Source organism: Nothobranchius furzeri, chromosome 5 (assembly GCF_043380555.1).
Source record: "Nothobranchius furzeri strain GRZ-AD chromosome 5, NfurGRZ-RIMD1, whole genome shotgun sequence".
In the NCBI taxonomy this organism is placed as follows: Eukaryota; Metazoa; Chordata; class Actinopteri; order Cyprinodontiformes; family Nothobranchiidae; genus Nothobranchius; species Nothobranchius furzeri.
In genome coordinates, this window is record NC_091745.1 from 61690612 (window position 1) to 61706030 (window position 15419).

At 43.4% G+C, this 15419-nt stretch overlaps 1 protein-coding gene across 1 annotated transcript in view; it reads right to left on the reverse strand.

Annotated features, from left to right (window-relative positions):
- The window catches only part of sv2a (synaptic vesicle glycoprotein 2A), a 30544-nt gene extending 25114 nt beyond the window's left edge, over positions 1–5430 (reverse strand). Inside the window, exon 1 of the mRNA XM_054740850.2 lies at positions 5287–5430. The gene's annotated coding sequence lies outside the window, so the exon portion shown is untranslated. The remainder of the gene's footprint in view (positions 1–5286) is intronic.
- Between the last annotated feature and the right edge of the window lie 9989 nt (positions 5431–15419).

A 15419-nucleotide genomic window follows, 5' to 3' on the forward strand; every position in this document is an offset into this window, starting at 1 on the left:
ACTCAGCAGTGATGTGTTGTTATCATAAACCAGCCTCAGTCCAGTTCACCCGCTCCCAGCTGCAGCAGCTACCCTGTGACAGCTGCACAGACTCACACAGGAAGTGACAGCTATTCAGCTGCATCACGCCGCTGCACGTCCTCAGGCCGATCCATGGCTAAATACACAAAAAGGACCGGAGAGGCAGGTGGGATGGCTGGCTATTTGTAGCTCATGGAGCATGCAGCTCCACATTACAGCTCCTGCTCTGCATGTTCATGTCTCCTCAGGGAGAATCTGCATCCTAACGTTGTTCTTCCCCTCACCCTGGTGGCACCACGTCAGCTAGCAACACCATGTCAGGCTCTGTGACGTCAGGGCTCTCCGTCCATTTTGGCTTTACTCTCTGCAAAATAAATTCAGCAGGGTGCTTTTTAAATCCTGTAAGAAGCAGAGCTCTGGCTGGGATTTTCTCCATTCGTGTTTGGTGTTAGTGGGACTTGTCCATAAGTTTCAACTGGAAATAAAACCAACAAATCATAAGAGTCTCTTACACTGAGCAAACCTAGAGTTCGCTTCCTCAGTCCAAGCTTGCCGTGTGCAAAACCACAAGTTCTTGCCTGATCTGTTAGCATTATGGCAGATTTTCAGCTACTTTTACATGAAGTTTTAGCTGAAGGCCAATAAAATTAGAAGACTTTTATCTATTTAAGTGTTATTATTCAGCATAGGCGGCTTAAATCTGTGATTAGCTCATCTGAAACCCGCAAATCTGATTTCTGAAGCACCATTATCATTTAGGCAACAGATCTTTTTCAGGTAAGCGTTGTCTCATTCATTTAGTCAAAAAAATCAGTTTTAGCAGGTTGAAGCTGGACAACAACTAAAAATAACGACCCTGAATGAAGCTTGTATTTTGTTAAAAAGAGATTTAAAGTATTTCACTGTAAACAATCAGCAGATGACGTGATCAGGGCTGCTGCACGGTGAGAGTGAATGGATGCTTGTGACGTAAACGTGTGTTTGTGTGTGCTGCTTCAAGTTGATAATCACTTTTAAAACAATTTGAAGACATTTTATCATATTTGCAGTGCACCATTTCCTGAAAATGCTAACCAACTGAGATGCTAACTAGGAAATAAGAAAAACAAACAAAAAGCTGATAAGTCTGTTTGTATATTTGTTATTTATTAAAGGCAGCTTATAAAGGAACAATGTGTGCAGTTCTGCTTTTATAAAGAGCTAAATTCCTCTTGATACCCAGAAATGTCCTGCAGAGATTAAAATAAGACCGAACTCCTTATGCAGCCCTCACGCTGCAGATTCTCTGCTGCAGCGCATCTCTGTGAACAATAAGTGTGATGTTTTTTACTTGAATCTGATCGTTGCTGCAAGCTTCACTCCTGCTTCTGTTAGCATCAAAGTGTTTTGTGATACGCCGAGCCTGTTTTCATCCAAACCAGTTCAGTTTAACTCAGCCAGTGCCGGTTTATTAAAGACGTGAAAAAGAAAGATGCCCCGTTACTTAATCCTGACTGAAAACTCATCCAGAGACCAGATTTTAGTCCTCTACGGAGCAGGAGTCAGGGATTTGTTTAGCCAACCTTGTTTGCTGACAATCCCAACATTATCCTGACAGAAACACTGAATATTAATCATGAGCCTTTTCTCAAAAACCAGATGACAGCAACACAGACACCTCCTCTGAAAGACACAGTGTGATATTAAAAGTGTGTTATGAGTCTGACACTAAGTGCTGCTTCAGCCCCCCGTCATGTGCAGATGGCAGAAAGACCATTGATCACCTCTCTGCCTATCAGCAGGTCAGAGTGTTTCATTTGTAGAATCCAAAATCGGATCCTTCTAGAAAAACAACGACCCAGCCCAGTCCTGAAAATCATATCTATATGTTTTAACAGCTGTGCTAATGGCTGCTCCTGACGGCGCCCAGACGGAGCAGCCCAGCTGGGATCGTCTGCATCACGGAGCCTCCTGTGCAGAACCCGGAGAGAGGAGCGCTGTAACTTGTGACAGGGCTAATGTTTGAGGACAAACAGGAGCATGGCCCAATCAGCAGGGCAGCAGGCAGAAAATAGGAACATCAAACAGAACCACCAGCGGCACCGCTCCTGGTTTCCACTAAAACTCAATAATCTGGAGCCAAACATTTATAATACACCTCTGAGTATCATGCAAGTTATTTCAGATTCTCTGTTTTAAAAGAAAATAGGAAATAAAGTTTTTATTTTACAAACAACTGAGCTACAGTGGAGTTCAAAGGGTCTATTTTATAAAGTAAACGTTTTGAATAGCTTTGACTATATCTGCCATAGTTCACTGAACGTCGGCTCAAAACATAGAGTTTATATTAACAAGATTGATAAGCTAACAGCTAGTCAGACTGAAAACCAAACTGTGTTGCCATCATCTTTAAGCAGCTCCAGTCTTCTAAATTTCACATAAAATATGATAATTTTTTATAAACCTTTGTGTCACATCACATGGAATCATGTGATCATGGATATGAGACAGTGCTACACATCAGTCGCTGTTTTCTAGATCCAAACGTCTTTTATTGTCCGTGGCTTCAGATCATGTTTTTCTTTTAGGGACTCTGGTAGGTTGTCCTAAAGGTGAAGTGGTAGCAGCCGGCTGTTTCTCCTCCTCTGGTATTATTGAGTGCAGATCCTCTCACAGCAGTGGTGTTCTGTTGTTAAATGCACAAGTGCACAATGAGTGGGGGACCCAGGGAAGTATGGCGTTCGGTGAGACCGACAACCAGATGGTCCAATGGCTGATTTCGGTTCAAAACATGTTATTAACGGAGGTTTTTAGACAAATGTGAGAGAACCACTTCATTGTTTTTTATGTTTTTTCTCTACAATATTTAGAAGTAGAAAAAATTGCTTTAAACTTATTTACTTTCCAAATTTGCTACAGCAGCTTTAAATCTGCAGCACCACTCCTCAGAATTGGATCATTCTGGACCGAGAAGAGATGCTCAATATTGGGCAAATTCAACTAGCAGCTGATGTATAATGTGCATCTAATTATTTATAAATACACAAATATAAATTCCAAAAAGGGTCCAATAAACGCAATGTGGCTTCCTCTCGTCCAGCTAGGAAGCCAAAGTCCATTTCTAAAAATAAATATTCAAATGATTCCTGGAGGCTGAGAAGGGCACAAGATATAAAGAGTTTGGCTTATTTTACACTATTTAAGCCCCTCAGGTGAATAATAGTTGACTTCTGGAGAGGACAACCAGAAGCTATGCTGGGGTGGGAATGATGTGAACAGACCAGACCCAGGTTTTTTGGTGGAAAGATCTCAGGATCAAAAATGAAAACACCATGAGTATTCTAGTATTCAGTATTTATGCCAGTTACTATAACAACTAAACCAGGTTGGTTCTTTTAAGCTTGCAGCAACATTCTTCTTCAAATCTGCAGCAATAAATAATTTAGGGCAACACGACAACACAATCAATCAAGTGTGTAAATGAATTTCTGTTTGAGCTCCAAATGATCGCAAAAATCATGGCACAAATGGAATACTCCGTTGGCTACTTGGTCAAATTCCACTTTCCAGTCATGACTTTTTGTTGTCCCTCCAAAGGATCCTCATGTCACCCTTCCTGAAAGCAAAACTCACACTTGTTCAAACATTTGGCTCTTTTATGTACAGCACTTTGGTTAGCTGCTTATTTTGAAATGGTGCTTTACAAATAAATTATGTTATGGTATGGTATGGTATGGTATGGTATGGTATGGTATGGTATGGTATATGTTCATGTTTTTAAATAAATAGAATAAGAGCAAAACACACTGGCAGGGTAAGTCAAGCATCAAAGACACGCCTCCATTATTTTTGAAAAATGCCTTGTGTGGTGACATCCAGTCACAGAAAAACAACGTTTTCGCCGATCCTCTGTTTGGACCTTCTGGGCTCCTGTAGCTTTTTTCTGCTTTGATTGCATTACAGTTTTAAATTAAGTCTGAATGTTACCAAGTACTATTTCCAGTAAATTAAACTGCTCAGCTCTGCCACCTGCTGACTTAAATTGGTGACAGCAGGCTCCTTAAACGTGCATTTGACTAAACAATCCTGATTTCAGTATAGTGGCAAAAATAATTGTGATTTTGGTTTTCTCTAATCGAGCAGCTATAGACGTTGTGTGCTAAGTTGTATTTTTAAACTATGAGGCTGGGCTAAACATCCAAACATCCAAAGCACCACAGATATTTTCTTCCCGCAGCAGCATGTCGAGATTTCTTTCAGATAGCTTAAACTTTGTTTTCAGCCAAACAAGAGGACAACTGACTGGTTTGTGCCTTTTCTGGTGGTGATGCTGCAGCATCTCAGCTCAGAAGCTCTGCAGTCATGGCTGCCAGTCTGCAGGGCGAAAGCATCAGACATGAAAAGTTGTAAAATGTATCACACACCGAGAATAATTCATGAATTCCTCATCCAGCAGCTCTGAGGCATGCGTTGTGCCTTCATCCCTCATCTGAACACAAACAGCAAGCTAGGAAAGTCCTCGCAACACCAGACTTCCACCACAGAGAAGCAGAAATCACGAGCAGAGCAGGAAAAAACTGCTCATCACTCCTTCCTGTCATCCTCCCCGGTGAGTCTTTACAAGGTCACTTTGACGCACGACGCAGGAGAATCTCCTGCTGTGAGGAGCGAATTTAACCCCACATTCCACCTCATACCCCACATATCACACGAGATAAGGAGGAGAAACTTCTGATATTTTTTCTCAGAGATGCGATGGCGCTGAGGGCGAAGGCGGAAACGGAGAGACAAGGACATCGGTGCCCAAACCGCCGCTAAAGCACTGGATCCAAAAACTGAAGCTCTCTGGTGAGATGTTTAAGAACCAGAAACAGAACACTGTCTCCTCCAGCACATCTCCATAGGAGTCCTCTGCAGAATGTCTGTTTCTTTAGCGCAGAGGAAGATCTCCCCTCAGAAACCACAGCAGAGAGCGCATTTCGCACCAAACTGCGCCCAGAAGATCAAAAATATCAACTGGATCTGATCGTCCAAATCTACTCGATTCATATCTGCACGGGCGTCTCTCTGACCCCTTTCTGGGACAGGTTTAGGGGTCATCGCGCTGCGCAGGCCCACAAACACTCCTAAATAATAAATAAATGTTGATGTGTCACGTAAATGTTCCTAAATGTGCCCCGCGCTGCTGGAAAACGGTCACGGATGCGGACAGGAGCGGATTCGGTGGAATAGCAGCTGAGATTAAGGTGTGAAACTGAGATTAAGACAGATTGTAGCTAGTCTTACCTTTGTTGGGGAGAAGGTCAGCGCATTTTAGGATGATGGGGTTGTCTGAGCGCAGGGAGTCACCCGGTACTTCGGGAGAAAGCGGCTCCTGTGCGCTCCTCTGATGGACGCTGACGTGGGAGCTGCACTCCTCCCCTTCAGTTTCTCCTCCTCTACTTTACTACAGCATCCTTCCTGCATACAGACACTTCCCCCTCCTCCACCCTCCAGTCCACACCATTCCTCCCAGAAACAGGATGAGGAGGAGGAGGAGGGTTCTCGTGAAAGCAGGCGAAGCTGTTTCAACCTGACTGATAAAAGTGGTGAGATGAACTCGTGCTCATGATTTAAACTGTAGGTGTGGGTTATTTAAATGGTTGGTTGGTGCAGTGAAGTGTGCCAGACGAGCCCCTCCGCGCACGTGTTTGGGCTCGTGCATGTAATTGGCTCAGTTAGACTTCAGAAGGATGCCCCAAGTGGAAAGAGAAACGAAAGCCTATTAATTAATGGCGGATGGGATAAAGAAGAGCTAATGGAGAGACAAAAAACGCACGAGGAGGAACTCTGGTGGCTTCCTTCCTGGTATTTTAGAGTTTACACGTTGACTTTATGATCAGAAAAACATTAAAATGATGTTTAACATGGAAAAATACCAAGGAATCAACATTTCAGCAATGTTGATAAAATATCACAAAAAATTTAGATGTGTACTTGTGTAAAATGTGTAAATATTTCCTAATTTGCCCTCCAGCTTCATGGACAGCCTCTGTTTAGAGTAATTGTCCTGATTGATGAGCTAACAGTTAGTCAGGGCACTGAAGCAAATTGCTGCTGTAATGGAGTGAAACCTCGCACACACAGCGCTAACACTGTGCTATTCAATGTTAGACCTCGGATGACACAAACTAGTTAATATATGAAGCTTCTATCAAATATCAATATAAAATATTAATATAAGCGATAGAAGATTATACACCAACGAGCTTGGTCTATGATCAATCTACGGATTAATACCTAATTTAAGATAAATTAATTGCAAAAGTTTATTTATTGAACAGAAGATTCAGTAAGACTCTTTTCATTCGATAAATGGAATTGCAACCCTTTTCTGTGTTTCGTTTCAATAATGAGGCAAGTTTAAAAATGAAGAAATTTTATTACTAACTATTTTAAACTGAAAGATTTGAAACGACAATTATAAAATGACAATTCATGGATGGCAATTTTAACAGTTTTGATATTAAACTTGTTTAAAAGCAAACCTGTGACTGAATGGAGCTAAAATGAGAATGGTGAGTTTTGGATGTGTGAATGTAGTTCTCAGAAGGTTTCTTTCAGAGAGAATGAAAGCGTTCTGGGTGGAAATGATGGTTTGCGGATAACTGAGTTATTTTTGAGAGAAACAGCATCAAATGCATTCTGTCAAGGTCTACCTCTCCCAATCAGAAGACCCCCCGTTTGGATCCCATGTGTCCAGGTGGAGATGGGTTTCCTCCAGGCACGAGGTTGGTAGAAAAACCTCTGGCACGACCAGATCGGTCCTGAGATGTCTTCTTGGGTCACTTGATGTATGAAACGTTTGGCGGATGAACGTTCTCGTCTTTAACTTAACTTCAGAAATCAATGACTCTGGTAGAGTCTTCGTTAGCTGGTGACAGTTTTGTTTATTCTTTGGCTATTCTGGTCGACGTGACTAGAACAGCAGGCAGAGGGTCAGGGCGGCCGTCCCTGGCTCGGATGATGTTTGGTTTCAGAACTGAACTTGAATCTGTGATGGTTAGTTTTACCAAAAGCTCTCAGGACCACTCCCACTCTCTCTGGAAGAAAGCTTGAACATGCGTCAAAACATGTGATGCAGTTATTGTTTATCTGAACTCTGTGTTAGCTGAATAAGGTGAACTTGACCTTCTTTGCTGAACACATCTTTAATCATTATAATAATTATTATTATTACCCAAAGCAAAATAATCCATTTCATGTAATTAAAATACCTTTATATTAACCAAGTGATCATGTTATGATGATTATATTAAACAGTAATAAAATCAATGAGTTTATTAATTATTATCTAATTATTATCATCGTGGCTTGAAGTGTCCTTCTTGGGACGGAACAGCAGATATGATGTTATGATCTTGAGCAGACATCATGGCTCCTTGGGTTATTCTGTGTATTCAAAAAGTACTGTTTGTCCCAGCTTGACCCAGCTGGGCAAATGTGACCTTTGCCACACATCAGAGAACCTTCATCTCGCTACACTGCTATCATGCGCATACCACCACCCCCGGACTTTCGCATGGGCTTACCTGGGCTACAGCCCTGGGCCCCTGTGTGCTGGAGGCCCCGCCCTCGGTCCACAAAGCATTTTTTTTTTGTATGTAATTCTGTAACAAGATGCTACCCTTTAGCTGAGAAGCACTGGGATTTGTTTTGGCAAACATCTGTCATGACTGCTTATAACTGGTCCAAGTTTTCTCACACTTCTTACATCACGGCGGGCGTTTGCAGCCTGACATACCCCCGTATGCGGCGGCACCGACGGCACCTGCTGAGACCACGTCCAACAACACGAATGATCTTTTCCTGTCAGAGAGTGATTGTGGAAAATTGGCGGCTGAATCCGCGGCGGATGTTCCGGCAGCAGAGACGCTCGACCTGGAGGCATCTGAGACCACCACGTCCTCCATGGATTATCTTTTCCCATCGGAGAGTGATTGTGGAAAACTGGCGACCGAAAGTGCGTCTGGGCCACGGATTGAAACTTTGGATGAACCTTGTTACAGTACGGATCCAGCTTGCTGGGGAAAATGTGATGCATCTGTGCGTGCCTACTGGGCTGAGCGATGACCGCAGAGCTGCCAACATATGCACGTAAATTTTAAAGCGTCCGAACGAGTGTACAAACAGCAGAAGCGGTTCTTCTCCAGATCGCACTTTAAACGCAGACTCGCCAATGGTGAGTATCTCCAAAGACAGTGGCTGCTTTACTCTCCATCTACCGGAGCTGTGTTTTGTTTTGCATGCTGCATTTTCAGTGATGCTCAAAGCAAATCGTGCTTTGAAACTGGTTTCAGCTGGAAACATGCCACAAACCGGATGAAAGTGCATGAAAACAGTGAACATCACAGAAAAGCTATGCTAACATATATCACATTTGGGTCAGCTGCTGGAAGGATAGATTCAGAGCTGGAAAAACAATTTGAATCTGAGAGTGCATATTGGACTGAAGTTTTGAGAAGAGTTGTGTCTGTTGTGAAGTTTTTGGCAGAGAGAGGACTTCCTCTTAGAGGATCTAGTCATGTTTTTGGCAGGACTGATAATGGTAATTACCTGGGCCTTCTGGAGTTAATCAGTGAGTTTGATCCCTTTTTGAAGTCTCACATAGAGAAATATGGAAATGCAGGTGCAGGGACACCTTCATATCTTTCTTCTAAAATATGTGAAGAGTTTGTTCAACTGATGGGTAATCGTGTTCTGTCTGAAATAGTTGGTGAAGTAAACATGGCCAAATACTATTCGATCTCTGCTGACTCCACCACACCAGATGTTTCCCACCTTGATCAGTTAACATTTATTCTGAGATATGTGTCACCTGAAGGGAGCTCCCAGGAACGCTTTCTTAAATTTCTTCCCATAGAGAGCCATACAGCTTTGAGCACAGTCTTCTATCTTAGTGGCAGATAAGTGTGCTTTTGCCTTTTGTTTATTTTTGTTAAAGTTATTTATTTGACAGCAAAAACAGAGTTTGAATTGTATTAAAATGTTCAATGTTTAAATGACGACCTAATGTTAGGTTATTGATTCACACAGCTATTAGAAGCCAAAGTTGAAATAACGTTTTCTTTCTATAAAATGCAAATCTATTCATTCAAGGATTATTGTAGTGTGTGTGAATTGGTTTATTAAAGATGTGTGATCTAAAAAAAAGTTTCAATTTGTAGTCCTTAAAATAAAATAGTAAAATTATAAGTGTGTGTGTGTGTGTGTGTGTGTGTGTGTGTGTGTGTGTGTGTGTGTGTGTGTGTGCGCGTGCGTGCGTCTATGCAACAATTTTGAAAAAAGGGGCCACCTAAATTGACTGAAGCCCATGGGCCCACATCCTCCTAAATCCGGCCCTGCATACCACATCGAACAAGAATCACTGAATGTATCTGCTGTAACGTGATGAAGGAGCTATTCCACCGAAGGTTATTTACCCTCTCTCCTTAGATGTCTCTGACACAGAACTAATCTGCATGAGATGTTGCTCAAGGTCTCATGCAGGGGCGGATTTAGGACTGAAGAAGATCCGGGGCTTAACACGCGCGCGTGCACACACGTGACACACACTAGTCAACATCATGTATATATATATGTCTTGTACCACATAATTTTAATCTGAAGCTACATATTCAGCATATTCAGGGAAGAGTATTGTTCCTGTTAGTGTTTAGTGTGAGATGGTAGTAAATATTCCCTTTCTTTCTCTAACAACTTTACCTGAGCTAACTTTAGGCAAACCAGCAGCACAACAAATATTTTCAAATAAGACTCACAAACCTGAGTCAGCACCAGTCTCAAAGCTGGAGTTCTGTCGTTGTACTTTTTGTCTAAAAAACGTCCTTATGTCCATCTTTACATTTGCGTTTCAGGCAGAGACTGTAGAAGCCGGCTGCTGAAGGGCTTCTTCTTCAGTAGTGGAAGCTCAGGCAGGCTGTATACAAACTAGGGCCTGCACGACTTTATTTTTTTTAAAGTCGACAGTCAAGTAATGAAAGTCGAGTCGACTTCGACTAGTCGTTGATGACGTCATACGCCGGAAGCAGCGGGGGGGGGGGGGGGGGGGGGGGTCGGTCGGTAGGTTTGCTGGAGTTTTTATGTTTATGTTTAATCATTTTGCAGACGCTTTTATCCAAAGCGACGTACAATTATTATTTTTTTTTTATAACCTATAGGGCATGTTGTGATCTGTGGGGGAAACCGGAGCACCCGGAGGAAACCCACGCATGCATGGGGAGAACACGCAACTCCACGCAGAAAGAGGGGTTTTGAACCTGCGACCTTCGTGCTGCGAGGCAACAGTGCTAACCACTGCGCCACCATGCAGCCCCATAATTTTTGACAATTAAAATTGCGCCCACATTTTCTAAGTTAACACATCTCTTAACAATGGTAGTTTCTGCATCCTACTTCAGTCATCTCCCCCCTCCCCCTGCGCAGCAGCCGCAAACTCACTGATGCGCCTGCACCCTTTCCTGCTGCTCTAAACATTAAAATAATTATTTCATTTTCTGTTCCTCACTTCTGATGACCTTCAATGGTGTCTGTTTGTTGCAACCAGCAGGTACAAAACCTAACTTGTTTTTATTTGACTATTTTTCTGTCCTGTCTGTTTATTATCTTCCTGCATCTCCTCTCAATCCTAAAGAGAAACTGCTACCTGGGTTCATATATATTCACCTTATGAGTTACCTTTGAACTGCAGTTCTAAAAGATCTACCGACCGCAAAAACAGCGGAGTGCGCGCTGCTCGCCGGCCGACTACAACGGGACCGTTTTTGCTGCGGAGTTCAGGCCAGAGCGGAGTGGAGATAGTGGAATCTTGGGTGTGCGTCACCGGAGGACAACAGGTGATGCGCCTCGCTCCGCAGCAGCGAAATGCATCAGGCACAAATAACAGACAGAAAAAATGAAAGGAAATGAGCCGACATGAACGATCGCGTGTTTAATTTGTTTTTGAGGTGGTGACACCTGATGTGGCGGTGCTCAGGACGCAATGTCTGGAGCGCACGTCAACGATCAGAGTTTTGCATGCACAAACTGGTTAAGATTAGGATGGGGGTGAGGGGAAGGTTAAATTGCAAGAGGGAAAAGGTCACAGTTTGGTTAAATGTCCGTTTTACCGCCGGTGTCAGTACCGCACAGCGCGTCGCCTCTGCCTGATCCAGACGCGCAGGGGCTCATCACCTGCTGTCTTTTCCGAGGACTGCATCTTGTCAGTCATTATCACGTGACAGCGACTAGTTGATGACAGGCATAAAAAGTCACTACAGAGCCGTGAAGTCGACTAGTCGACTAGTTCGTACAACCCCTAATACAAACTACTGCCAGCTGCTCCGTCTCTGTTGGACTTTGGTACTGCATGTTACTTCCACGATTTAGATCTGGGGCTTTTCATAAATATTCGGGGCTTGAGCCCAAGTAGCCGGGCCTAACGCCACCCCTGGTCTCATGCATCTGCTTCTAAACGGTTTCCTTTCCAGCTCAGACAAAGAACTCTTTCTTTTAATAAATCAGAAGAACTGTATTTTTAATAAAGCTAATTAAACAAAGTGTCAGTCAATAATAAAATGTGAACCAATCTGTGAAATGACAATGTTATGATTAGTAAGTTATAAAAAGTAATATAACTTTAAATGTTTCCACTATTCAATTTCAATTCAAGTTTATTTATATAGCGCCAAATCACGACAAGAGTCGTCTCAAGGCACTTCATATAATAAACATTCCAATTCACAGTTCATTAAGCCAATCAGAAATAATGTTTCCTATATAAGGAACCCAGCAAATTGCATCAAGTCACTGACTAGTGTCAGTGACTATACAGCAATCCTCATACTAAGCAAGCATGCAGCGACAGTGGAGAGGAAAACTCCCTTTTAACAAAAAAGAAACCTCCAGAGAATCCTGGCTCAGTATAAGCAGCCATCTCACACACACACACACACACACACACACACACACACACACACACACACACACACACACACACACACACACACACACACACACACACACACACACACACACACACACACACACACACACACACACACACACACACACACACACACACACACACACACACACACACACACACACACACACACACACACACACACACACACACACACACACACACACACACACACACACACACACACACACACACACACACACACACACACACACACACACACACACACACACACACACACACACACACACACACGTAATGTGTCTATAGTTATATTGTGATGTCTTAGTAAATATTGTATTTGGTGAAAGATAAAATTTATTGTATTTATCCTAGTGGATCTATAATTAAACGGATAAACTAGTATTAGCACATCAAAAGTCAATGAAAACAAAAAGTTATTATCAGGAGAGAGAGAGAATGTATTAGTGGTTAGCAGCAGTGTGCTAGTCGATGGCCCCCTCCATGAGGCCACCACAGCTCAGCAGACTGATCTAGAGACTGATCACACGTAAGGTTTAAGTCACATGACACATTTCCATTTTCTGATCCAATCAGGATCTTCCAGATCTGACGGAGGCGTGGTTTTGGTGGTGCTTGGTAAACCTGTCCCTTTTTGATTCGACCGTAAATCAAAACATCCAAATTATAAAACTATGCTCACGTCACCTTAAACTTCAGTTCAAAGCTTTCTAGAGAAGTTGGAGTGGCCAATCCGTAACTTTCCTCTTCAGCTGAAAGAACCTAACAACAAGCTGGATAAATCTGTTGCTGTTCCACCTGCTGCAACGGTTCTTTTCAGAATAAAAGCTGAACCATCAACCCTTTTGGGTCTCGCTAGATGCCAATAAAACTGTTGTGACCCGGAAGTATCTCAAAGACTGGTCTGGTCAGCAACCGTTGCTTTTCCTACCGCTTCGGTTCCAGAGACGGTCAAGCTGGACCTCGACATTCCTGATCTAACGGGGACTTCCGAAAAGGGTACGTAGGCCGGCAGAATGGCGTCTCAATGTGTGTTATAAATCTCCAAACCAAAAGCTTAGTGCGAAACATCATCTTCACTCCCATCAGAACTAATCGTTTCTCCGGATTTGCTGGTTCTGAACATTTCACACATACACCATTCTCAGTCTAACCTCACCTTGGTTACACTATAGTGTTTAAAGTTAGACTAGTTTTAATTTGTTTAGTAATAAATCTTTTAAACTTTTAAAACTTGACTCTGTCATGGTGGGTGGCAGTTTCTTGACCCACGACATACAGAATCACAACACTGAGAACCCGTAAGTACGTAAAAACGTCATAATTAAATGAGTAACGGGAAAAACGGGAACAGACGCAGTGCAGGACTGGCAGCAAGATTCCAGGAGGAGATTCTGAGGAGGGAGACAGAGTGAGTATTTGCTGGGAATGATAGAGGATAATTTTAGGAAGGGAGCTTACTGATTGTAGGTAGTGGTGAGAGGCCCAGGGAGGGCTAGGTCAGGTCCAGGTGAGCAGGAAGGATCCAGAAGGTGAAGTAACTGTTGAACCAGAGGGGAGGTAGGAGCAGAGGTTTGGTGAGGGCAGGTGAGCGGCTGAGAGCGGGCGGCCAGTGGAGGAGACAGCGTGATCTGGGTTGCAGGAGCCCAAGCTGGTTATGGAGATGGTGGAGTGTGGAGCGAAACCTGGAGCAGAGCAGGGAAGAGTAGTCAGGGTTTTCTGGCGGCAGGAAATCCAGCAAAAATTCACAAGATCAAGTAAGGCACACAAGAACTAGAAAAACCACGGGATCGAGACAGGTAAAATGCTGGAGCTACCCAAACAGAGTAATCATCTGGCGAAGTGAAGTGTCACACTGCTCCTTAAATCCCCTGGACCTTGATGACAGGATTAGCTGCAGCTGGAAACTCAGACACGCCCACCTGAAACAATGCTCAGAGGAAAACAGGGTTACATGCAGGAAGCTCACCACGGACCGTGACACTCTCTTTCTTTTGTCTCTGAGTTCATACGAAGTGGTTACATAATCCCTGCAATAAAAAGTTCCAATCTTCTGGTTTAAGTTATCCAAAGATCCATAAGATTGATTTCATATTTCCTACGGAATCTCACATCTTATGGTTTATGAAATAATATGTAAATTTAATCGTTACACTGCTGTTGTTTTTTAAAGGGAACAAATCATGATCCCCCCCCCCCACACACACACACACACGCACACACACACACACACACACACACACAGACTACGTTTACATGCAGCCAATATCCGGGTTATGATTGGGTTAAGGTCGGTATTCAGGTTTCTGAGTTGATCAGAATAACCCGTTTACAAGCATAAATAGAAAGAGTTACCCCTAACTTTCATAACCCGATTTAAATGCGGACGTTGAGGTAGCGTCAGGACGTATGGACTACGTCAAGACGCAATATGCGTCATTTCCAGTTCTTCTTGTTCCGGTATCCGTGAAAACAACATGTTTCCCAGTTCGGAAGAGATAGCGACCGCGTTTGTTTGCGCTTTAGTGCTGGTATTGACCCACCGATGAAGACAGGTTTCCTCGTCACTCCAAAAGTGTGGTGCTGTGCCGCGACTCGCCATGTTGCTCCCAACTTGTTGTTTACTTCTGGTGTTCTGGTGCATATAAGACGTCTCGCTACTCAAAAGACCAAGATTCCTTGCGAACAGAGCATGCACAGAACACACGCATTGATGGGGATATCCCGATATGCGTTTACACGACCAAGCATTCGGGTTAGAAAAGGGTTACCCCAGGTGTAGCAACCGGGTTTTTAAAAACCCGATTATGAGCATATCCGGGGTTTTGGCGGTGTTTACATGGCCATGCGGAACCGGGTTATTGTGAATATTCGGGTTTTAAAAGGGTTACTGGCTGCATGTAAACACACTGATAACTATCACATGCAGTTCCAGCACCTTTATTCTTGACAGTTTCAGTGACTTCAAGAATGGGTCGTTTCAGAGTTCTGTGACTTTAAGGAAACAAAGGGGTGCTGGTAGGTCGGGGGCCACAAAGAGGTGCACCACCTATTGAGTGCCACTGCATTAGCTGCTCTCATAAGATGCAACGTTCCAGCTAATCAGCGTAATGCTGCCGTCACGGTGTGTCTTATGAAAGAGCCATGGCTGCATGGGGCTTTGGGAATTTTGCAGCTTTCATGCCGCAAAGCTTGGCAGTAATATTGCTGCAACACCAGAGTTGTGGATGAAGGTTACACCTTGGTGCAACAGAGGGTGATGTCTTGGTCATGGGTGGATTGTCTGCTGAGCCCCAGCTGGCAACTATATTGCACTTCTACTGCTCGTCTCCCTGTACGCCAACAGCTGCACCTCCAACCACAAGTCTGTCAAGCTCATCGTGTTTGCAGACGATACCACCGTCATCTGATTCATCTCTGACGGGGATGAGTCTTC